At 33.5% G+C, this 24,687-nt stretch overlaps 1 protein-coding gene across 2 annotated transcripts in view; it reads left to right on the top strand.

The window, feature by feature from the left end:
- The first annotated feature begins 482 nt into the window (after positions 1–482).
- The window catches only part of LOC106142506 (uncharacterized), a 162,000-nt gene continuing 137,795 nt past the window's right edge, over positions 483–24,687 (top strand). For both annotated transcript variants that reach the window (XM_013344289.2, XM_060946768.1), the window contains exon 1: positions 483–808. The gene's annotated coding sequence lies outside the window, so the exon portion shown is untranslated. The remainder of the gene's footprint in view (positions 809–24,687) is intronic.

The following is a 24,687-nucleotide window of genomic DNA, read 5'->3' as shown; positions in this document are numbered from 1 at the left end:
TTCTTAATGCTTTATTGTTATTGTTTCTAGACTTCCAATAAAAATAACGTAATTCACCGGCCGGATAGGTTTAGTTTAGAAAGTTGGCATCTTGTCCATAGCGGTTATTCAGCGTTCCCTACATAGGCTACTAGGCAGCAGGTTGTATAAAAGAAGGCTCTATTTAACTGGAACTGATTAGGGAAAAAGCGCTCTGTGAGGTTCAATGAAGAACTGAATTACAGTGGCGAAGCTGAAAAACAAATCTACTACGATTTACGTACCGTAAACTCGTTACGCGTTCGGAACGAGACGAGTCGGGTGGAGATTGTTGTCCGAATATGTATCTTGTTGTGTCGAGAGGAGGGTTGAGATCTGGAAAGGAGGATGTGTTAAGTGCGTCGCCGGGTGGCGAGAGAGAGGCGAGCTTATACGCTGTCTATGGAGAGTTTCGTTTTGCAGGTTCATTCGGAGTGAGTATCGTTATCACAGTCGCTGTTCGTCGGTCGAGCGGCGTGCTGGTTCGCAGGGTCCGTGTTTTCGCTGCGGAATCGTCGCCGGCTGAAGTTTTGCGGAGATCGCGTTCCGGTATTTCTTCTACGGCCTTTCCCGACTCGTGACCGATCGTGCTCGCTCTATAGAAAGTGAAACTGCATTGTTGAGACGTGATTATAAATTGTGTAAGGACTACTAACTTTGTGCTAACTTGAGTGAAGTGGAACGTTTTGAAAGTGTTTCAAACTCAGCCGGGACTCGTTTCGATATCAGCTCAGTTTTGAAGGAAACTGTGCCTAGATTATTGGAGCGCTGTTTGATTTCCCTTAATACGGTCAGTATAGGTATTTATTATATCAACGAAATAAATTGTAAAGAATTGCTGGAAAAAAAGTAGGATCACTTTTACAGAGAAAACAACATACAAAAACAATAAATATTCATTTTCAGCAATAATTTACGAATAATTAGATAATTTACAAAGAATTATCTAGGTTTAAATATTTACTTAATTTATTTAAAATATATCATGAAAATATCATTAGTCTGCTCTTTGTGAAGAAAAGTAAACCACGGTGCATTTATTTTGTTTGAACTAAACTACACCAAACATCTAGAATATTTAGAACTTAGAACCTCTAGAATACCAAATCTGAAGGTGAAATTATTTCCACAGAACGAAACCTAGTCCAAAGAATTTCTACATTTGGTAACTGCATTGCATTCATAGCTTCGTTTGATTACTTCATTGCGCCTTCATTAACATAATTTCGGAATATATTTGCATTTGCGAGGAGGGACATTTAATTGTACAAGAACATTTAACTTTTTGGACGTGGTCTAGTCTTTTCGAAGCTGTTGGTTCTGTCTACCACCCCGTAAGGGCTAAAGACCTTAAATGTAGGTATGTTTCGCCGTGTAGGTACGCCACTAAAGTTCTTATCCACTCCATCTATTTCCCATGGACGTCGTAAAAGACAACTAAGGGACAAGGTACATTTTTCTAGTGCAGCTTTTGCTTCAGTTGGACAATTTTCAACGAAACAAATGCATTTATTGATGTACTGATGTAAATTGGTATAGACCATAGCTTTATCGACATAATATATTGCATTCGTCCAAAATGTGTGTCTTTCATCATAATAAGAGCAAAGTAAAATAAATATATGTATATAGGACCAAAATTAAATAAATTATGGGGAAACTCATCCCATGCGACGAATAATCAACTTCAAGAAACTTCGACTACTATCGTAAGCACATTAGTATGTACCTACCTATGTTAACGAATTTTCTTACGGTTACAATAAGTCGTTAGGATAATCTACTGTCTACCAATCATACATACATTAATCACGCTTATATACCTTGCGGGGTAGACAGAGCCAACGGTCCCGAAAAGACTAAATGGACACACCCAGGTGATTGAATTGATGAAATTGAGATTCAAATAGTGACAGGTTGCTAGCCCATCGTCGATGTATTTACATCTAAAACATCTTTATATCGGATGTTTCTCGGCATACCAACCGGATTTTAAATAATTCAAATGGATAAACATAAATCTGTTGTAAAAAAAGAGATTGGCTATGCAATAGCTATATTGAAATTTTTAGTAATGACAGTTGTTTCAGAAAGGTAACCCGGATTTTATTAAAACCCTTACCAGCCTTCATTTTACAGACCAATATATTCTTCATATACTCGTAGTACGAGTACCTAATTGCAAATCGTATTGGTAATAAAACAGGTCAGTTAGTCTCGTAGTAATAGTTATTTCACTCATCCTATTCTTATATGAATAGAAACAAAAATGCTTACTCTCAAAATAGTCAGCGATAATAATCGAAATGGTTCTTCAAAAGTGTTTTGTGAATGAGAAAATTATGAGAGAATTTAATTACGATCTGACAAAGAGAGTAATTTTGATGGTATCAGTTCTAAATAACCCATTCGCATGGCGGTGAAGGCATGCTCTGATTGTATGGAATTTAAATTTGTTATGACGCTGGTTGGTTTGGTTTTAAAACTACTTACATACATAAAAATGGTTATTATTCAAATTTGTTTGAAAATAATAACTAACAAAGGAGCATAAAGTTGGTTTAATTAAACTTTGTTTAGTTACCGCTCTTCCATGTCATTCATTCTTATTTGGAATCCCGAAACATACATACATGCATATAATCACGTCTAAATCTCTTGCGGGGTAGACAGAGCAAACAGTCTTGAAAAGACTGAAAGGTCACATGTAGCTGTATGGCTTAATGTTGGAATTTAAACAGCGACTGATCGCTAGTCCATCGCCTTCAATCCAAATTTTATTGGCTTTTCCCTTAGTCGCCTTCTATGACATGCATGGGAAACATCTTTCGTATTGATTGTGATAAATAAATAAATGAAACATACTCTTTGGCCTTTATACAATCCCAAATTATTTCGTAGCTCAAATGCACACAAAAACAAATGATATACTAATAAAAAAGTGCAATAAATAAAAAAAAAGTAGAAAAAAAAATAACGAAAAGTATAAATCAACAATTTTACTTAATGTATTTATTAAATGTAAGTAACATGTGTATTACATGTCACACATTACATCTCAATTTTAGCGCTGATACTCTCGGCTACATTAAAAAGATGCGTTGAGAGGCAAACGGTTGTTCCGAGTCACGCGAGAAAGTCGTTTGGTTATTTACTTTTTCCTTGTAATCATCGTAACAAGATCATAATAACTTACACTCCAATGAATTGAGTCCAATCAAACTCTTGTCTATGATAAAAGATCACTTACGTACATACAGATCCTCATATTTGATAGGATGTAGAGATGTTATCGAAGTATACTTATAGATAGAAGCTTAATTTAATACTAGATTAATTGTTTTTTTTAGCCACATAGCTACAATGTTTGTTTTGTAAAATCACCTTCGCTTATCTGATTTAGTAATGGACCAAAGCTTTTCCGTTGGGTCAGTAAGAGAGTTCTAAGCAGCGGACAGCCGATGAAACTAATCCTTAGTCTGATATTTAACAAGATCTATATCATTGAAGTGATCTCATATCACATTTGGACTTTTATTTAATTTCATGTACCATGTGCAGTTGGCGATGTATTTGTAGTCAATGTTATTGTATTATACAGCAAGCGAGATGACTCTGGAGTGTACCTATTTCGTACGGCGCGGCCATTGAATGCCAATCAATTCAAAGATACGAGAATTTTTTGCTCATTTCGTTTTTGCTCTGTACCAAATAATAAGATCACTATCGGATGCGATCAATTTCTTCCACAGTATGTGTCCTTTTTTACATAGATTTTTTTCATCTATATGTTGATGAGGTTTGATAATATCTTGAAGTAGTAAAGACGTGTTTCAGTTTATCGATCTTTTTGTCGATTTCGTATTTATCTAAATGTTCACTAGTGTCCCTACTTAGATAATTAATGTAACTAATCGACATCTATAAGACATATTAACACTATCATCTTCAGAGCCATGATAAGGGTCTCTGATCCTGCAGATGACAGTGATAATGAAACTCATAACTTGCTACAAGAATTACACGTAGAAGCGTATACTCAAAAGGCAATCATTACGAAAACGGGTGTATAAAGCGTGGGAGATGAATAATTTCGTCACATTAGACATAACGATAATACACCGATCATTTTGGGCTGACAAATCGCGTTACGGCAAGATCACGGGTAGGCCGAATACGAAACGTGTGCTGAATATTTAATGACCACATATACGGGTAATAAAAACATGCTCCTCGGAAATGAATATATATGAAAAGCCAGTATCGCTCGTTAGCACGAGTTATGGTTACATCTTTAAATCTTGAAGAAATTTACAAAAGTTTCCTTAAGTACCCGAAACCGCCGAGCTTGCATGAAGAGAGTTATGAATGTGGATGAACCGAAGGAAATATGCAGAGATCGTGGCAAGTGGAAAGAGGTAGTCTCTGCCTACCCCTCTGAGAAAGAGGTCTGATTTTATATATGTATTGTATATATGTTCCTTAAAACATTTAAACTAAGTTTCGTTTCTCTCCCCAGATAATGGAATAAAGTCAATAATAGATTAATAATGAGGATAAGTACCTACAATCAACATACTAGCTCTATACCATATATTAATTCAAACAAACAGATCACAAGAGAAAACAATGAAATCCATCTCATATTTTCAAGATCTCATTTAGAAGAAAAAAGATGCTGGTTCGATTGTTATTTTAAGCGTGCATGAAAAGTTGCTAGGAAAAACCTAATAAATAAATAAACCCGACAATTTTATAACCACGAAGACATGTTCAGTTTAGATGAAATTTTGAATTCGAGCTGGAATTGTATTGAAATTCTTTCGCTAGGCGTTTAGTCTAGTTTTTGCTAGCGAAGAGATGAGATTAATGACAGGGGTGGTTCGCCTTAGTATGGATGCCACTCACACCGAGCTAAATATAGAGGTGGATTAATTAGATACAACCGCTTTTATAATTTTGATTTATTAATTGCAAGACACAAGTTTGAAGTTATCATATAGGTAAAAAGATAGAAATAAGTGAAGACGCTGGAAGGGACAGCTAATCGATTAATTGCATCAAAATGTTCGGCAAATCATACAATTTACACAAGTGTCAAAATTTTCATTCTCTAAGTTTCACTTTCACAAGTTTCACTTAAAGATATTACTATTGCAGTTTACTATAAATCCAGTATTAGTGGTAAATGAAGATCTGGATTACTTACCTATTACCTGTTTGATCGATTTATCAAAATTTTCCTAAAAAGCAAATTACTTGACCACTAAATTTATAGATTTTGAATAATAACTACAGAAGCAACTATATTAAAAAGTTAAAGTGCAAGTTGTTTAGCATTCTATAGTTATTATATTCGGTATCTTCATACCGGATATTTTGCAATGTAGAGTCAAATTATAGATTCAATCACAATTACTGTGGTCTTCGTACCAACAAAAAGTGATGCCTATTTAGAGAAGTGATGTAATGTTCGACACGCCAAACGTGATTTAAACTAATTTGAATGAAAAGACACACGACTGACAATTTATTGACATTAAATTGAAGCGGGAAATATTATGCAATGAAGACTCGTTAAGACTAGATTTATTCACAAAAACCAATGGTTAATATCATGCCTTTATATTGCATGCAGGATGAAATAGAACTTGTATTCGAAACCTCGACGATGATGATTTTAAAAACAGAATACATATTTGCGAATTCATAATGCTATCGACTAGTTCAAAATGCCAAAGACGAAAGATTTATCGCAAACGATCATGAATTGTGATTTTTCTCATCTTTTGTTAGGCGATAAAATGCTAGTTCTCTCAAAATCAAGCATAGTTTTATTAAGTATATTCTATGACATCAAGTTCTGATAATTTCTATTAAAATAAATAAATTATTTCAAATAAATGCACTGTACAGTTGGAAACTGGAAAGTTTAGTGAAGTGTCGTCAAGGTAAAATATTTCGGGGGTAATGCTTTACTTTCCATTTAAGCCAGAAAAAAAAACAAAATTTAATTTGTAGCTAAATTCTGATATCTTCATGAGTGGTCGGTGTGAATGCGGGCGACTTTATCGTTTTTCGGGTGGGACTTCCGATGGATTCGATTGTTCCGTTGACTCTGACTCGCATACATTAAGCCTGACCTCTCTTTAGTCTGCCGACCGGGCGGGACTGGAACAAACTTTTAATTACAGAGTCTACACTGAATAAACCATTCTGTTACAATAGCTTTGGGCTGCGGGCTGTACCTGATAATTTAAAATTACGAAGCCAATTTGGAAACAGATATAGAAAGTTATTGAAATTACCTAAATTAAATTTGTCATGGGCGTATATGGAAAAATTAAGTATGTTTGTTATATCTATATTGTACATACGAAAGAACACAAAAATACAGTAAAATGGTTAAACAAAATATACAAAGTTCACGAATAAGTCAACCAATTTAAGAACTCTTTTAGGAGTCTAGAAAAAAGTCTGGATGAGATAAGTCACGTGTTTATACGAAGCGACTTCCGTAATCTTAACCTTTTCCTTGTGCTATGTTTGCACCTACAACCGACATATGGATGCTCATATAACAATGATGTTGAGTCAAGTTGACAGTCATTCACATGTGGGGGAAATCGGAGCGGAATAAATGACGTGAAATAACGTGAATTAATTACTTTGTAACATAGATCACTTATCAAGCTGAACGAAAGCAAACCCAACTGATGCGGACTTCGGCTCTTTTCGTCTTCTGACTGACTAACTCATTAAGCAAAATTAAACATACATACATATATATAAACACGTCTTATCCGTTCTGGGGTATACAGAGCCAACAGTCTCGCAAAGACTGAAAGGCCACGTTAAGTTGTATGGCATAGTGATGGAGTTTAGGTTTAAATCTATATTTAAAATAAAAAACGGGTTTATTTCTGAACCTAATCATAACTATAATATATAAGGTTACAGGGGTTTTTGTTAGCGAAAGATAGGTAAGAAAAGCTAAACATACTTAATTAGTGAAAATACTAAATATATAAGCGGATTATATTCTGAATTTGGCAAACTCATAATCAATATGACGATAAATAATTATAAATTTTGCGAGCGCGATGTCCCGGACAAAATCACAATTTGAGTAAACCCTACACATAATCCCTAGTGGGGCTGAATCACTGCAAATTTTATGTCTGGTAAATGGTGGAGTACCATAGTTGGGAACATACTGGAACAACCCCAGTATATGAATGTAAATAAACTACATATAAAGATCTCTAATCTCTTAAAATGTAAGGTATAGTAAACAATATAATAAGGTCTAATAATTTAATCTAAAAATCGCAAACATTAAGATGGAGACAATGTTAAGTCTTTAGAAAAATACTATAGAGACTGTCCTGATAAATTTAAGTGTTAAATAATTTTGTAACAATACCACGATATCACAATAAATTATGTTTTATTTAAATTCCGTCATGGGAACAATGGAAAAGGCTTTTAACATTAATTGAGTTTAGATTATCAAGTTATCCCTCTTGTAAAGGGGATTAATAATTTCATTTGTTACCAACCTCACAAATTAAGTTAAAGGTGCCAAAAAAGTGTGTTTAATTATATCGAACAGATGAATTACAATAGCGTGTTAGGGTAAGCACCTTAGTATTTTTTTTTCCTAATTAAATGTTCATTTTATTAAGCTCCGAAAACATGTATCATTGCATACAATGATAAACCAAATTAATAAATAAGGTATGATTATTCATGAACTGCTCAGTTTGCATTATTTACCTTTTTAAACTCAATTCGCGACAGTGTCAAAGTGTTTCGTGAGGATTCGATTACCATTTCGACAATAGTGGCGTAACGAACAATACTGCACTGAGTTGTTACTTTGTCACGATTCAGCGTTCGCAAAATCTTTATTCATCAAAATCGTTACTTACACTTTTAGGCAAGGAGTTTAGGTAAGAAAATAATATTAAAAAAACACTAAGTAAATATAATAACGCTTTTTTGTGATCTGATCAAACAATTTGCTTGTCACCTGATATTCCTATAGTTTTGTTACCTACAAGTACATATAATCAAGATACTATTTGTATAAAATTAATTAAGATGTTGTGATGGTGAATTTTGGAGGTTCATTTAGCATGCTTATGTGTGGGTTAACACTCAAATGCTTACCACGATGACCACAAACATCCACCCAACATGGCCACAACATTGACGAAGATAATTATGTATTGACTATTATGTAGGGGTTAATACTAGAAGGTATATATAGGGACGAAGGTCATACACAACTTGATTGAGTAAGTGAGGACACTAGGCACTATGAAACTAATTGATTGGCTATTAGGTACATTCTTTCCGTATCGATACTTGCGGGCGATGCACTAGTTTTTATGAATATGGTTAAAAAATAGTTTCTGGAAGTGTAGTTATTAAAAAAAATTCTTCACAGGAATCTAAACTCACACATACGTTCATACGGGAATTTCTTTATTTTCTTGGCTTTCTAGTTATTAAATTCTATTGACGCGTGCTAGACTTGCCAGATGAGTCGGAAGGCGTGTTGAGGAGGCAGGAGGTTGGACCGTTACTGGACGCCCCGGAATTCGCGCCCGGTACCGTTATGGCCACCAAGATGTTTTGCGGTTAAAGACGTGTACACATCTGTATTTATCATAGATTGTCATCTATGATGGTTTTAGATCCTGATGAATGAATTATCACAGAGCTTCATTACAAAATTTAATTCGTAGCTGAAATATACCTAGTTTTATTTCCATTTGTGAAGTATGGGTAAAATTTACTATAATGTAAATAAATGCGGTCAGCACCTAGATACGCAAAAGGCTCATGTGAATTGTTTAAAAATATTTTTTTAATAATTTAATTATTTTTGCTACTTCTACAATAGCAATAGTCTCTCAGCAGTTTTGAGTATGTCTCAGTACAGTGACATTGTTTCATTGCAGAGTTAACAAGAATGATATGTACCGTAGAGGCGTAGTTGTGTGACGTCATGTGTATCATCAGCGACTATATTTTATTTAAAATAATACCTGTAAACTTAAAGCAAATACTTAATTATTAAAAAAAATTATAAATTGTGCGCGTAAGTTATTGACAGTTCACAAGTCACAAACGCCGAATTTTTTCTCTAGGTATTGTTGTGGCTCCCTGACCTCAAACGGATCCAAGCATTAATCTTAGCCTTACGGTACCTATCACAAATGACTCGTTTTAATAGGTTCCATCGACAAAAGCATTGTTGAAAGCTTACACAAATATGTACCTGCTTTTTATCTTTTGTATTGTATTTTTGTAGGTAAAACCTAACGGCATATACACACATGTACGATGGAACTTTATATACCTACAGATTCATCATCAACCCATCACACTCAGAAGACTTTGATGGATGAATCTGGGGCCGACTGAATTTATGGCCTTTTCAGAAATGAATTTTTTCGCCTATAAGTGTGTTAAGATTCTATTTCTATTGTTCTAATTATGTGATTGATAGGTATATTCGGTGACTATTTCATTCGATATAACAAGCCACTTTACTGTATGTGTGGATAAAGTGTCATGTCAATTGTTTCCTGTCCCAATAGCTGGTGATGACATTTTTCTACTTTATAGAAAGTTTCGGTTGTTAATAAATCTATTTTAAATAAAAACAGGTCTGAAATAGTTACTTTACCTTGCTCAGTCGTCAATTGAGAGTAATGGACGATATCATCAGCAACTGACCGTGAAAATTGTCGTTTTCTCCTAGAGTAAAGGTATTTTTCCACCAGCATGTGCTACATTTACCAAATTTAACCTTTCTTCACAATACTATATTTGTATATACATAACGTATAATTACTAAGCTGTCGGCGTATTTTTTTTCGCTTCGCAATATTTTTTCGGAACGATCATCATCTTAATATCCCACCACCCACGGCTCCGTAACATTCTAACAGCATAGCGTCATAGTAAATCTTTAGTGGAAAAGCGTCTTTACTATTGCTAGTATAGTCAGGTGTTACTTTCTTTTAAACGATTGTGTTTGGCGGAAGGTTTCGTTGCCGCCAAATACCGAACATAAAAAGGACAAAAATTCAGAAATTCTATGAAAAGTTTTTAGCAACACTGATACTTTTAATATTAAATGAGCGCCAAAACGAAGTATTTTGTTTATATTTCTTAAAGCCTGCTGCGAAAACTACATCTGTTTACTAAAAACGGAAACAGTATGTACTGAATTACTGCGTACACTTGATTTGATCACGCCTGTAAACAAATACCGAATAAATAGATAGCAATTAAGTCTCATTCTTACTAGCATAAAGAATGTCTAGGGGTCAAATTAATTTTCAAACTTAATTGCAAATACAAGCGATAATTACTTTTGTCCGATGCGAGCAAATTAATTTTACTTCTGCGTTGTTCGGAAAAGTCTGAACAGTTTATTGAAATTGTTTTAATTGCGGATATGCTATTATGTTGCGGACAATGACAAAATTAATTATTGATATTGGAGCTCGTTGTACAGTCATTTTCTGATGAATTTAGAAAATATGTAGGTATGTATGTATGTATATATGTAAGATTAGACAGACATGCCTGAATGTGCACCTATAATAGGTAGGTTTTCAATGTACTTTCCTTTTTTGTCCCTCTCTGTCTCTCACACTGTCTATCAAAGAATAATGTCTTATTCTCCGCTATAATGAAGAATATAATGTAATATTAAATTATATTAATTAATATTAATTTTAAAGCTGGGGGTCTACTGTGGGCAACGTATAAGTGATACTAGGTATTCTGTATCCAGTCAGAAGTCACTAGACTATATATAGAAACCATTTTGTCTGTTAAAATTGTCTTGTGTATTAAAATGTTTTATAACACTTATATAATTACTAACGCGTTTAACCCAAGACATCGGTACTCTAGAAATTTACTGGGAATTTTATTATGTCGAATGTGCCATGTTATGATTGACTATCTATACCTAATAGGGCAGAGAGGCATGAAAGTATGGGCGGTATTTTTGTTATTCCGTTTAACACGTTAACGTTCACTTTTAATAAATATTGTATATTATATTTATTAAACTAACGTACTCCCCGCTCTACTACTCACGCGTAAATTAGTAACTCATAGGCTGCAGCGTATACGCTATATACCTAACTGTAAAGTTTTATATTATATTAATCTGAAAAAAATAACGTTTCTTAAAAGTTCATAGTTAAGTTAAATGTATAAAAACTTATTGTTTAAATGCCTAAATTAATATAATGATTGTATTAAAACTTTCAATATTCCATTCAGCCATACCGAACGTGAAAAGTTTAATTTAAACAATCTAAGCCTTCTTTTCAATATTTGTTTATCAAATAAAACCCATTTCCAAACCTAGTCAATACCGCCATGTCAAGAGAACGTCAAGGTCAAACATTGCATAAAAGATTACAATGACCTCATACAGATGAGATGATAAATAACAAAGTTCATGCATCATCTTTAATGCACAGCTAATTATCTGCAATGAATTTAATCTCGTACAACTATATTAGCACTCCTTCATTTAGACTCAGTCACGTTATTAATGAGGATTTAATTAAAATTTTAGAAAGAATTTAGTTTAGGCGACGGGCTAGTCTGTCACTATATTCGAAACTTAACGTGATGTTTATTAGGCTCAATGTAGTTTATATATCTTACTTTATAGGCTCGTTTAATTTTGATGCTTGTTTTTATGAAGCAAGAGACAACTTTCACCAATTTATTGACGAAAAATTGGTGAAAGTTGTCTCTCTCCTCTGACGAAAAATGTTAAGTAATTAATAATTTATTTTCTTTGTCTATAGACGACTTATATGTAGAATTCCGAGGAAAAATCAAGGAACATGCTGTTAGTAAAAAAATGGATAATGTCACATATACGTAATAAAGAATAAAAAATTTGCCATGTGGGTAGAGAAGGTAAAGAAGAAATGCAAGAGGATTCGGAATTTGGAAGGAAGGAAATAGAAAATAATGGATTTATCTAGATGGGTGGAACCGCTGGCAAATACTAGTTTGTTAAAAACATAATTTTAGAAGAAATTCCCTTTAACTTTTATTTCACCCAACGTGTGTATTAAAGTTTTTATGCGCATTTGTCCCATACTTAAATATTTTGTGAAATTGAAGAAATTGTCTTCAAACTTTCATTTCACCCCTCCAGTTTATTCTGCCGAGTCACCTGTTAGCGCAATAACTCTTACAGACGTCCTAATGTCTTGCTGAAGTTTTGTTGATATTTTGCTGGCAACTTGAGTCTTTGTCGGCTGGATTATAAATCTCCTTTATTACAGTGCTTACGACGGTAACCCAGTGTTGTCCTGACAGATAGACTGTATTAATTGCAATCACTTTATTTTGCGTATTTGCAACTAATAATTGAGATAAGTAGACACCTATATACTGCATGACATTTCTTTGTTTATTTTTTTTACTAATTGTAAATCTCCCGTTCTCCACTTATCCATACATACCTTCTTTTATAAATGCGAAAGATTGCCTTTTAAGTTTTCTCTGTTTAATTTATGAGCTTAAATTTTTTTATTAATAAAATAATAATTATACAAGGTCATTGGATCCTATTTCAAGATATTACCATGGGAATGGAAAATACTTGTATTGAAACTTAAACCCAGTGTTGTTAAGAGAGCATTATTTTTGTGTCATTAATCTCGACACAAACGACAATTAAATACCTTTTCAAATATTTTATGACGACGAATAAATTTTATTTGACGCAAAATATGGTTAATTGGGTGACTTAGGCAATTGAGGTTTTTCTTAGGCGTGCAATGAAGCTTTGATAATCAAATCACCTTACTATATCACAATCGTCATCGCAATGTGTCTGTATGTAAACATCGGAACGGCCGGCAATCAAATTCAGTCTTGGTTACAAAGATCTATTGTAGACTGTCTAGGTTTACAATAGATCCTTGTCGGACAGAACTCCTAATTAAAGCCTTCGGATGAGGTGACTAGTACAACGCAACATGTCTACCAGTAGGCGCGCTTGATGAAACGGGACTGCTACCCTTGTAATAACAGGAATCTCAGGAACATGTTCTAAACACAAAAATAAAACAAGATTTGCAATGCATTAAATATAAAAAAAGATGTCAATCAACATTTTATAAAATTATTTTTGCTTTACATTTCCAATTGAATGTAATTCGATTTGATTTCAATCAAAATTAAAAGTTTACTTTTGTGACTGTATGAGAGGTTCATTTGAAATTTCTTGAAAGGATTTTGTGAAGAAGTTCTTTCTTCTATAATATGCCTCAATTCCTACCTATTTTTAGATATTTTTTGTATTCATAAATATGGTTGTACCTGTTGGCTTCACTCCCTTAGAGATTTCAGAAATAAGTAACATATTAAATCTTTCAGAATTTTGAAGAAATTCTTTAAGACATTATTAATAATTATATGTAAAAAATAGTCTGTAGCCGAAGTAAGATCACATGCAAAAAATAATTATAATTTAAATTGATGCTGTAACAGAGATGTTAATATTGTCATAATTGATAAGTATGTTCTATTTCTTTTCCCTTTTAATCTTTTGTATTGTTGATTTCAAAGAACTTATAACATGTTCCCGAGATATGTTAATGTATGTATTAAGTCATATCATATCAAGTTATGCACATTAAGATAAATACCTAACCTTTAATTTCGGACGATTTAAAATTATAAAATATATTCGGCACTGTTAGGCCTATCACACTGTATACTTATTATTTTTTGTTTTTATGACTGTGCTTAAATAATAAAAAAAAAAACAATATGTACAAAACTACTAAAATACAATAAATACTTACGTGTAATATATACAGTTCAGGGTTATAGGTCAGATAGTTTATATTATGATGCCGAAGGTGATGGGCCAATGCTGCCGCGTGATGATATGTGCAGCTTCATGCGATTGCTTGAATCGTGTTTTATAAAAGGTTATATGTAGCAGGTAATTATGATCATTGCCCTGACTTTTGACTTTGCTTTATAATGTACTGACGCGAAATAATAGAAAATGTTACTTACAAATTGGAAAATGAATAAAGATAATTGATTAAAATAAGGTACTAAGTTAATATTTAGTTTATTCTCCGAAGAGATGGTGAATAATTTTATCATAATCGTTTTTTTAAAGTGTTTATGTGTACTTGTGGGGTAAACTGAGGGGTTAGTGCGAGTTTTACTCGGTCAAACGCGTCTGAAAGTTTAGTTAACAAATAATTCTTCCTAGGTGCTTTACCTGCGCTATTGAGCCATTGTATATCAGGTTTATACATATATTGTATAACAGGTAAGTATCAAAAAGAGGTAAGTAAGTATTAATTAAAAGAATCCTAATTCAGTTCCATAATTAAGACATCCAGCTGATGAAGCCTTCGGGTCTGTTGGCTTTGTCTACACTGTGAGGGAAAAAGACATTAATAACGTACCTAAATAATATATGAATTTTACATAAATGGAGCACCTCCAGTAAGTAGGTTTGGGAACTATAAAAGACCGGAATAAAATCTTGTAACAAACAAAAACTTTTCAAGGTCAACTTTTCTTTCTTTTTATTTTATTATTAGTCTACTTACAAATAAACCGATAAGTGGGCGCGTTCGTGTGGAACCTGATAATATACAACTAAACGAATAGAAGTATGAAGCAAAAACTTCGCAACGACAATTTTAAAAGCCCGGCTGCTAGCCACCTTTCACTGTCAGTCATGGTACATTGACTGATGCGAAACCTTTAAGTTTTAAGTTATATCAAAAGTTATCGGAGTCTTATAGTTATGACTATTGAATAATATTTGAATTTCAATTCCGTATAACACCGAACAGCACATGTAGCGTTTCAGCCTTTTCTAGACTGTTAGCTCTATCTACCCCGTAAGTGTGGAAGATGTATTCATATGAATGATAGGAAGTTGACTTTAATGTATAAAAGTATCCTAAAGTTCGAACGTAACCTGTTTAATACACATGTATTTCAGTTTTGGTTTTCCAATGGACCATATATATGGATCGCGGATAAATTAACTTTTTTTTTATTCCATTTTTTTTTCATCGTCGTGTCACACGTTTCTGGCCAGATTTCATTTTAGGACATTAGATTGTTAACACTTACTACACACATCATGATTCGTAATTAAAAAAGCAATTGCCGACAGTATCTCCATATTAAAACATTCGACATCAACCAGGATATTCCAAGTTAGGGACTTAGCTTCGGGGCTTTTAATGGAATTTCCGCATCATGGGCCAGTCGACCCCTGAACAGGAAACCTCGCGATGTTGCGTTCAAACCGCCTTCAACGTTCACCGGTTTCATCTATTTCTTTAGTTATTGAAAAAAAAATGAAATATATTTTAATCCAAAAATATATTGTTTTATATTTTTACAAGCAACAGTATCTAATGGATAAAGATAAAACCTTAATATACTGATACACACACCTTTCATAAATACATATAGCTTTCTTCTTACATTTTGTGTACTTTTCAAACTATATGATGAATTGATGAAAATGCTGCAGTGCAGTTTGTTACCGCTTCTTCTGCACTGACGCCTTGGAAGCGGCAGTAAACTTAGTTTTTAAGTAATTTATTTGACGTCAACCAAGTTGTTAAACCATACGACAATTATTAAGCGATATAATAATATCCTATAATAATGAATAAAAATTTTGAATTTTGAATTTTGAATTTTTGAATTTTATAAAATGCTTCAATCTTGTAAAATTTAGTATACTTACATGAATGTCTTTAATTTAAAGAAATCACAATGTGTGGCACCGTTAACAACATTGTAGCAATCTGATAAACAATGCGAAATACCAACGTAGGTATCTAAGATCTTACAAGGAAAATATATCACAACTGTTGTTCGCGCTGTTTAGAGTAAAATAAACAATCGTTTTTTTTTAAACTTAAGTGCCGTTCCATCCATCAGATGGTAAACACGATGAGGTGGTAGACGCAAGCTCAAATAATGTACATTCACTTTTTCCATAACAATCCCTAAGTTGTAGGGATAAAATCAGGGAACACAGCTTTAACCCTTGCACCACGCGATGTGTCGGTGTGCGCACCCTTGCCCTCGTATTAATCCGATTAAATCCAAAAAGCACCTCGCGCCTGAAAGGATCACCCGAGTATTTAAATGATTTTTGCATGTGGCATTTTGACGTCCCCTTAACCTAACGCCTTTCACCCACCAATATAATTGGCCCTTATGCTATGTTTCGCAATGAGCAATGAATATTAATAAAGAGAATCGATTTTGAGTTAAATAAGTTTTCGGATGGGATTTCGCGAAATTTGTTAAACGAATTTCATATTTTTTTCTAAACAAATGATGAAGTGCGCAAACAATAAAAAACAAGTTGCGTCGTAAAATCCATCCAAGTCAACCTTTCTCATAAGGGAAACTGGGAGGTGATATAATTTTTTTCTTATTATCTCTTATCGCACAAGACATAAAGCAAGAAATTTATGAAATGGCGCATTTGTCTATAATGTTTATTGCGGATAGCTATAGGATTTCATTACAAAACCTAGTGCCTAAAGTGTTAGTAGATAACGTTTTTCAGTTCTTACTGATGATAACAAATCAAGCGCAAATTGACTTTTGTGGGTATACACAAATTTACCTTTATTTAACTTATATAACCTACTACTTGTAATTATAAAAATCTAATTTAAATATGTACGTTTTACAAATTACAGAAGCAATTAAATTAAAGATACTGTAAATTTCATTTTAGACAATCCGCATCGACGGTGCACGGTCAATCGATTGTACAAACATCGAGTCCCAATCTGAGTTTCCCAATCGGAACATAACATACTGGGGTTCAAATAAAGATATCCGTGTTCGAATCGATGGTAGCCGCTCATGGTTTGCTTGATTTTAATCAAAAGTTCCGATTGCACTGCCAGCCATCCGAATGAGTGCAATCGGCACACGATCGTAGTTTAATGCCTGAAACCCAAATGTGTTCAATCCATAGACATAGAAAGTGCATCTATCGTGAGCCAATTCGCTAGGTAGAAAATTAAGACAAATGGACCTTTTTTCGAAACTGTCTCTTTTTCTGTTAATAATATTGTTGTAATGATGTTCGTAATTGTTGTATGATAATTCATTAACTGAAATATAAAATTGTAATTTGGTGCTTCACTTTCTTAGTGTAAGTAAAATCTACTAAAATGTCAAGGATAATAGGAACGAAATAAAAGAGATAATGCTACGGCAAAATCACGCTAGGATTTCAAACAGATCGAAAAAGCTATTTATTCTATCTAATAGTGGGTGCGAGTATATATGTCTGCGGGCTGATCCATAATTGTTGAAAGTTTCAGCTGCATGACGGGCAACGTTCCCCAAGACACATGTACTTGTAACTCGTTATAAGTTTGACGTAGGCGCGCGAAGTTGGCCTGCATAGTGTGTAGCTGGGTTAATAAGTATTGGATGAGTTCCGAGCTGGTGAAATTCTGAACTAACTAGTCAAACATTGTTGCAATGAATCAGTGTTTAACAATAGGAAAGAATTCTATACAAAGGTCTTTTCTATAGTATCATGCACATGTTCAAACTAGATGAATCTAATTACAATAATGTATTCCATTCTCATAACTAATTAACTGATTAAAAAAACTGATCACAAAGATTCTCCACAATTTGCTCTGATAAATATAATATGTAATTCAGCACTTGGTATAAACACATTTTGTTGTCATCTAGAAATGTATTGATAAACAATATTTAATTGATATAAATATTGCCAATTTTTGACAACCAAAATATTCGCTGTAATTTGTATAATAAAAACTGAAGGCAAATCTCTTAGGGCCCCGAGCCTATATTAAGTAAAATAAAAATAAATTACACCCAAACTGAGAAAGCCCCTCAAATTAAGCACCTGAATAAATTGTGTGATAATCCAAAGCAGTCTTTTAATGCTTTATTTAAAGGACGGAGGCGTGCGGAAAAGAATGAACGAATGAGATAATGATTACTTTCATTTCATTACTTCTCCTTGATCCTGGTAATTGAGGAAATTGGGTCGAAGTGTGATAAGAGAGTATCGGGTGTTATTGGGGCGGTCCCATTAGGGACCTCTTAATCGTATTTAACGCCTTTATCACCTGGGGTGTGCAATGGGCCATAAGCGGCGGCATCAGGCGCGAGTACGGCTAAACCTGCTAATAGACGCTATTGTTTGACTCTTTATTTGACGAGCCTTGGTTTGCTCTTTAAATTAGTAAAGTAGTACTGTTGTGAATAAACGTAACAACGTAGGCATAAATCGGATATCTCGGTTGCGATATGGTTATGTTAATATTATAATTACTCGAACTCGAACTTACTTCGAGGCTAACTCAATCAGTGTAATTTGTTCAAAAAAAAATATACTCGTAGGAGGGATGCTCAGTAATTCAACTGCCCACAACCTATTTATAGAAAAGCTGTGAACTTTGTGTAATAAAATAAATATTATTATGAAAAGAACAAAATTAGCCCGTACATTGATCTTGCCTTTTTTTTCATTGTTTTTGTCATTTGTTGGAATCACTTCATCACAACCCTAGATTTTTCAAATCACTAACAATGATTAGCTACTCTTAAATCTAACATTTTCAGCATGTTTCCATGAAAAAGAAATGGAGGGTGAAGCCGTGTCGGTGTTTAATTTATTTTTTTTTTCTTTCGGGCAGCGGGCAGCGTTCATAATGGACAAAACATTAGCCAGCCTACTTTGCTTGAAAGCTTTTAGGGCTTTTCGACTCATCTTCTTCTACTTCAGTTATATGCTTTTATTGCATCGTCTTTATTCTGTGCAGATTAACGTAAAGGTCGAATTTTAGGCGCAATCTGAAACAAAATGTAAATAAGCTTTTAAATAATAAATTAGTATATACATTACGTGGCATTATAGATATAGATAGAATAGAGATAAATAAAAGGTCACCTACATTTACCTGTGGTTTATTTTCTTTTGTTAAATTGGGTATTTTTTCAGTAGTATTGTAGTAATTGAAGCTTTGGACATGCTAAATCTATTAATACTCAAAATAATTTAAAAGCTTGTTACCTGCCTGTACAAAGAGAAACTAGTAACATTAAAACGCGTTGTATTAGAAATAACCACCTACAGATTTACGAGTATGGTCATAGATTTTATTACTGGCCATAGCGAAAGTGCCTAGAGAGTGAAAACCACAAAAATGCAACTCAGCCGCTTTCAAACAGTCATATGTAACCGTATGAGACAGGTTTACATTTAACCGGTCAGATTTGTACCGGCATGTGTCAGGAAACTAGATAATTTCACTTTCACTACTTGAAGGGTTAGATAAATTTATTGGGAGAAGTGAGTTATGAAATTTGTTAGGTATTTATTTAACATATCGAACCTTCCTTAACTAAATTGTGAATGAATTATTCATTTGATGACTTTATATAAATCATAGGTACTTTGCTTATTAGGGAAAGTCAATATAACTACTTACTTCAAATTTACATAGTTGACTTCGTGATTTTCCATTTTATTATATTTTATTAAAATGTACAGTTAAGAAATACTGGAAACAACTGAACATAAACGTAATATCCACCAAATGTTGATTCCAGGCAAGGGACATACTTTAAATGTATTCAAATATAGCCGAGATGGGTCGTTAGTTTCATAATAAAATAACAAAATTCGTTAGAAACTTTCAGCAAAGTAATCGGCTTATAAAAATGAATGTGTTTGCCAAACTGCTCTGAAATCTGCTTGTATAAGCGCTTATGGTGAAAATGGTAAATGCTGCTTACTATGCATTATTTTTATACACATATTTTTGCAACTTTAGAATTTATACAGACTATTATTATAAATGCAAAAATTTATAGTTGTATATTGTCCGAGTTTAAACATAGTCCTTTATCAAAAATCTACTCGGACGCAGCGCGGATCAGACAAAGATATTGCCACATACAAAATCAAATCAAAATCTTTCATAACATATGTATCTGTTAGTTTTTTAATGCTGCTCTTACTTGGTATATTGTAGCCATTATCAGTAAAACTTTTTTGTTTCATCTATCAGTCATATCTCTATTATATTATAATTAAATCAAATCTGCTAAAAAGATTAAAATATCTGACAGCCGAAAACCCGCAGTGAATGAAGTCAGTATACACTTAGGCGTAGCGTGCGCCGTGCACCTATTTTAACACCAATGAAATACAGTGCATTGTATGTAGAACATCACTACTGGTTCAAGCAAAAAGAAGGGAAGTTTGCGTCTAAGGTAACTCTTGTGCTCTGTGGGTCAGGTGCCAAGCGTCTAATTCTAACGGACATTTCTGCGCAATTTCTTATTTCATTTATGTCTTGGACCAATAATTGACATAGAAACCGCTATGTTCCTTTTGTGGGTCTAATAAGTCGTCTGGAGATGCATTGTAATAAAGTCACGTAGTTTATTGATTGTGTGTAGGTTTGATGCTGGTCATAGGAAGCGGAAAATTTTATTATACTAGAGTAAATTTGTGAATAGATCTATATTTTTATCAGTTTTCTGTCGTAGCTATGAACTTAATGAATAAAATTTTTGTTGATCTTGAATCGAATCTAATCCAAAAATGAGATAGTAGAAAATATGGCGATGAGATACTTATACAGATATTCTTTACTTTTTTTCTGTTGAGATATTCTTGTCCAGTTTTAATTCTTTTTCGGCGTCTTCGGATTCAGTCCATTGGCTCACATATCATCTTTTACTACGTTCAGGCATTATCTTTTTGGCCTGCCCCTTCTACCTAGGCCAGGAATGTCCAGGAAGTGGCATGGACATGGTATGAACTCTTTAAATGAAATCATTAAGTAACATATTATATCGATAAGTTAATAAAAGCTTAGAAATAAATACACCGCTGTCATTCGACCGGTTACGAAACGATACATCGCAAATTCAAATGTGGGGCTCCTCCCGTTTCGTGTCCCATCTACTGTTCATTTAATTCTGTTACAAATGCTAACAGAAGGAGAGTGCCTCGCTACTCGGCCTACCCGGGCCTTCTAATCTTAATTAAATCGTCTCCACCTTGTTATACTTTTTGGCCCCAACCCATATTCCTGGGATAGAATCGATATTTAAGTGTATTTCACTTTTATGTGGTACATGAATTAATCAGAATTTTATTTAAAAATAAAAAGCTTCCCTAGAGCAACTCATTGAGATTCTGCGCTATTTTTTAAGGAAATTTGTACGATAAACTGCGTGCTTGTTATTTATTGTTTATGTTCTTTCTAGCGTCATCTTCTAGGAGGAAACAGCGTGGTTGTTATTATTTTCTACTAAAACGATAAACTTGTGTCTAATGTTTATGCGGTAAGGCTCGAATAGATTTAATAATAAATGTATTTGCCCGCTTTTGGCACATAGATAACGAATCTGCGAGGACCTTCTATTTGCTTAGAATTAATAGAAATTTCCTACGCTTAATGAGAGACAAGTCTAGAGATTTTACTGGCATCAAAGGCTCCAATTTACTTTGCCACCGTAGTAAATTCGTAAAGGCCGCCATTCCTACATTGAGCCAATCAAAATAGTTGCTAAGTATTCTATGGTTTCCGTTATCAAAGATAAATACATAAATGTTTCTACTCTATACATACATACATACATACAATCACGTCTATATCCCTTGCGGGTTGACAGAGCCAATTATCTTTAAAATACTGAAAAGCAACGTTCAGCTAATGCCTGTAAGGCTTTATGATAGAATAGATATTCAAATAGTGACGGGTTGCTAGCCCATCGCCTACAAGAAGAATGCCAAGTTTATAAACCCTTCCCTTAGCAGCTTTTTACGACATTCATGGGAAAGATAAGGAGAGGTCCTTTTCTATTGGCATGTAGCTATTAAAGATTTTCTGAATAAAATTCATTTCACTATTAAAACTTAGTCAACAATTACTTTTGCATTTGCTCCCAGTTTTTAACCCTTTTTAGTATATGATCTATGTCTAACCCATGTCAGAATCATAGCTTTACCGGATTGACATAATGAACTTGAAACTCAAGAATATAATCTAACTGTTAATAATTTTGTGATTTGTGTATTGATTGACATATGTAGTTGCGAATTAATAAGTTTAATTGAGTAGTGTATTTAACTTCTTTAATAATTCAAAGCTATAACCTGAAAAAGCCCAACTAAAAATATGGTGTCTTTGTTTTAAATATCTTTATTTCACAAAAAATTACATACTTAATTGACTATTACACTGAATTTTCATCCTTATTTCACCAGTCATTGTGGTCATAGCCTTTTCAAAACACTGTCGGCTCTGTCTACACCGAGAGAATAAAGACGTGATTACTGTTTGTATTTCTTACTGATAATTTACTATTAATCATGTAAATTTCCTAATTTTACCAATACAGTCTCGAAATTAGACTTTGAACAGATCAGAGGGCCTAGCGTGCCCAAATTTAGGGGTTCGTTGTTCGCTTATTACTAACCGTAATGTGCCCTTTAACTTTTATGGGGCGAAGTTGGAAATGGCCCAGCTCACAAGGGACTAATATAGGGCAAGAGTTTTATCAGTTGCTACTTTTGTCTGGCCTATTTTATGGTTTTAATTTTATGCGGTTTTGCGTAATAAGAAAAGTAATGTAAGCTAGTTTTACCAAATTACCAACTGAATATCTCGCAATCTTAATAAAAGGTTTTTTTGTTCTTTTTTCAGGTAAGTGTGCGTTTCCTGGATAACGAGTAAAGTGGTAACGAAATAAACTATAACATAAATGCTTTTAATGAAAAAAAAAAAAGAGTTTGGACAACAATTTACACTCGTATAGTAGAAAAGTATTAGTAGCTATCAATCTGCTTACGTAACCGAACCTTCGTAGCATTTACTTATGCAAATATAATGTTTTCAGTTAAGTCTTATCAATATTTACCAAAGCAAAATTCTCGAATGCCAACACTTTCTAAAGTCAATAAATTATAGTCTCCGATTTTCTATCTTTTGATATCATTCAAATTAATTAGGGGTTTTTGAGTATGCGAAAGCAATTAAATAGATAATATCGCGTAATAATGTTGTACGTACATTCAAGTGGATGAAACTTAAGCTATAAATCTACCGCCCTTTACACTTCATCGAATAATAGGGAAGGCCCTTGAACAATTACTGTGGAATATATTAGGGAGATGAGGGCGCGTGCAATCCCACGATATTGACTTATCGCAGGTGCGTGTCGTATGTACAAAGTATCGACTATAAAGGGGTTTTAATGGTGGTAACATTTCAAAAGAATTAATAAGAAAAAGACAAATTCTATTTCAGTCGTACTTTTTACTCCCAAATTTTATAAGGTTCACTTAATTATTTTTCAACTATTGGCGGTCAAATGGGAGTCGCTTTAGGCAGTGCTAACTTTGTAGAGATCACTTTAATAAAAGCATAAGAAAGTAAATAAACTCTATAATAAAAATTACGGTCATGATATCCATTTTGTAGTAAAAAAATATTTTCACCACCAAGAAGAGGGTCTAATAAACACCTGTGCCTCTGCAGGTGGCAATTTTCCTAAAAACATCATAAATGTAATTGATGCAATTTAGAAAGTGCAAATTGAAAGAGAAATACTGTATTAATTGCTTATAATTATGTAATTTCATCCGAGAAATAATTGAAGGGATAGTAGGTGGTCGGAGTCGAAGAGCAAGGCCCAGAAGGGTAACATACATTCAATAAAGGGCAAATTTAATTCTGTATTAGTAATTCAAACGAAAAGACTGACAAGAACCATTGTCTAAGATTATAATAATAATTACAAACAGAATAAAAAAATACTATATTTTTTAATAAATCGTAACCTAAACGAAATTTCGAACCTGATTATTAGGATTAGTTGTTTAAAGTATTGTATGTAATGAAGTATGATGAACCATGAAATAGGCACAGCGGTAATGGGAATTATTTCAATGATTTGCGAGGAGAAACTAGCTCTTTCACAAGGGTGAAAGCGCTAGTTAAGGTTATGCTCCTGAGCTTATTAACTATCATAACCTTACCTACAGAACACAGTTGGCACGGATCACTCATATTTTAACAAGCTATTAACTCAGTGAAAAATAATTAATAAGAAAAAAAATCGTAGCTGGATTAAAAAATACCATGACGTTGCAAACATCTTTATGTTTTATATCTTATACTTGTTTTTTCGCTTAATTTTGATAACGTGGAAATGACTTACATACTCAACTCCATAATTACATTTTTTTGTTTTGTTAAAAAAAAGAATAATTATTTTTTCAAAAACCAACGACAACATGCAACTTAATGAAAAGTTGCATGTTGTCGTTGGTTTTTGAAAAAATTGTTGATGTACCGAGTGTTTAGATAACTGTTTGACACTGCAGTATATAATGCACACATTTTTTTATGAAATCCAGACACGTAAAGCTACAATGAATAATAAACGGTGTGATATTTATGAGGAGCGGTATGCGGTGACAGGGAGAGGGTAGTCTCCAAGGAGAACGCGACAGTGTTACGTTGAAAGCTTCGTATTTGATGGCGAGCAAACAGGGATTTT

Source organism: Amyelois transitella, chromosome 12, assembly GCF_032362555.1.
Source record: "Amyelois transitella isolate CPQ chromosome 12, ilAmyTran1.1, whole genome shotgun sequence".
Taxonomy (NCBI): Eukaryota; Metazoa; Arthropoda; class Insecta; order Lepidoptera; family Pyralidae; genus Amyelois; species Amyelois transitella.
Note: the sequence above shows the minus strand (reverse complement) of the source record. Positions and strands in the feature narration are given on the sequence as shown.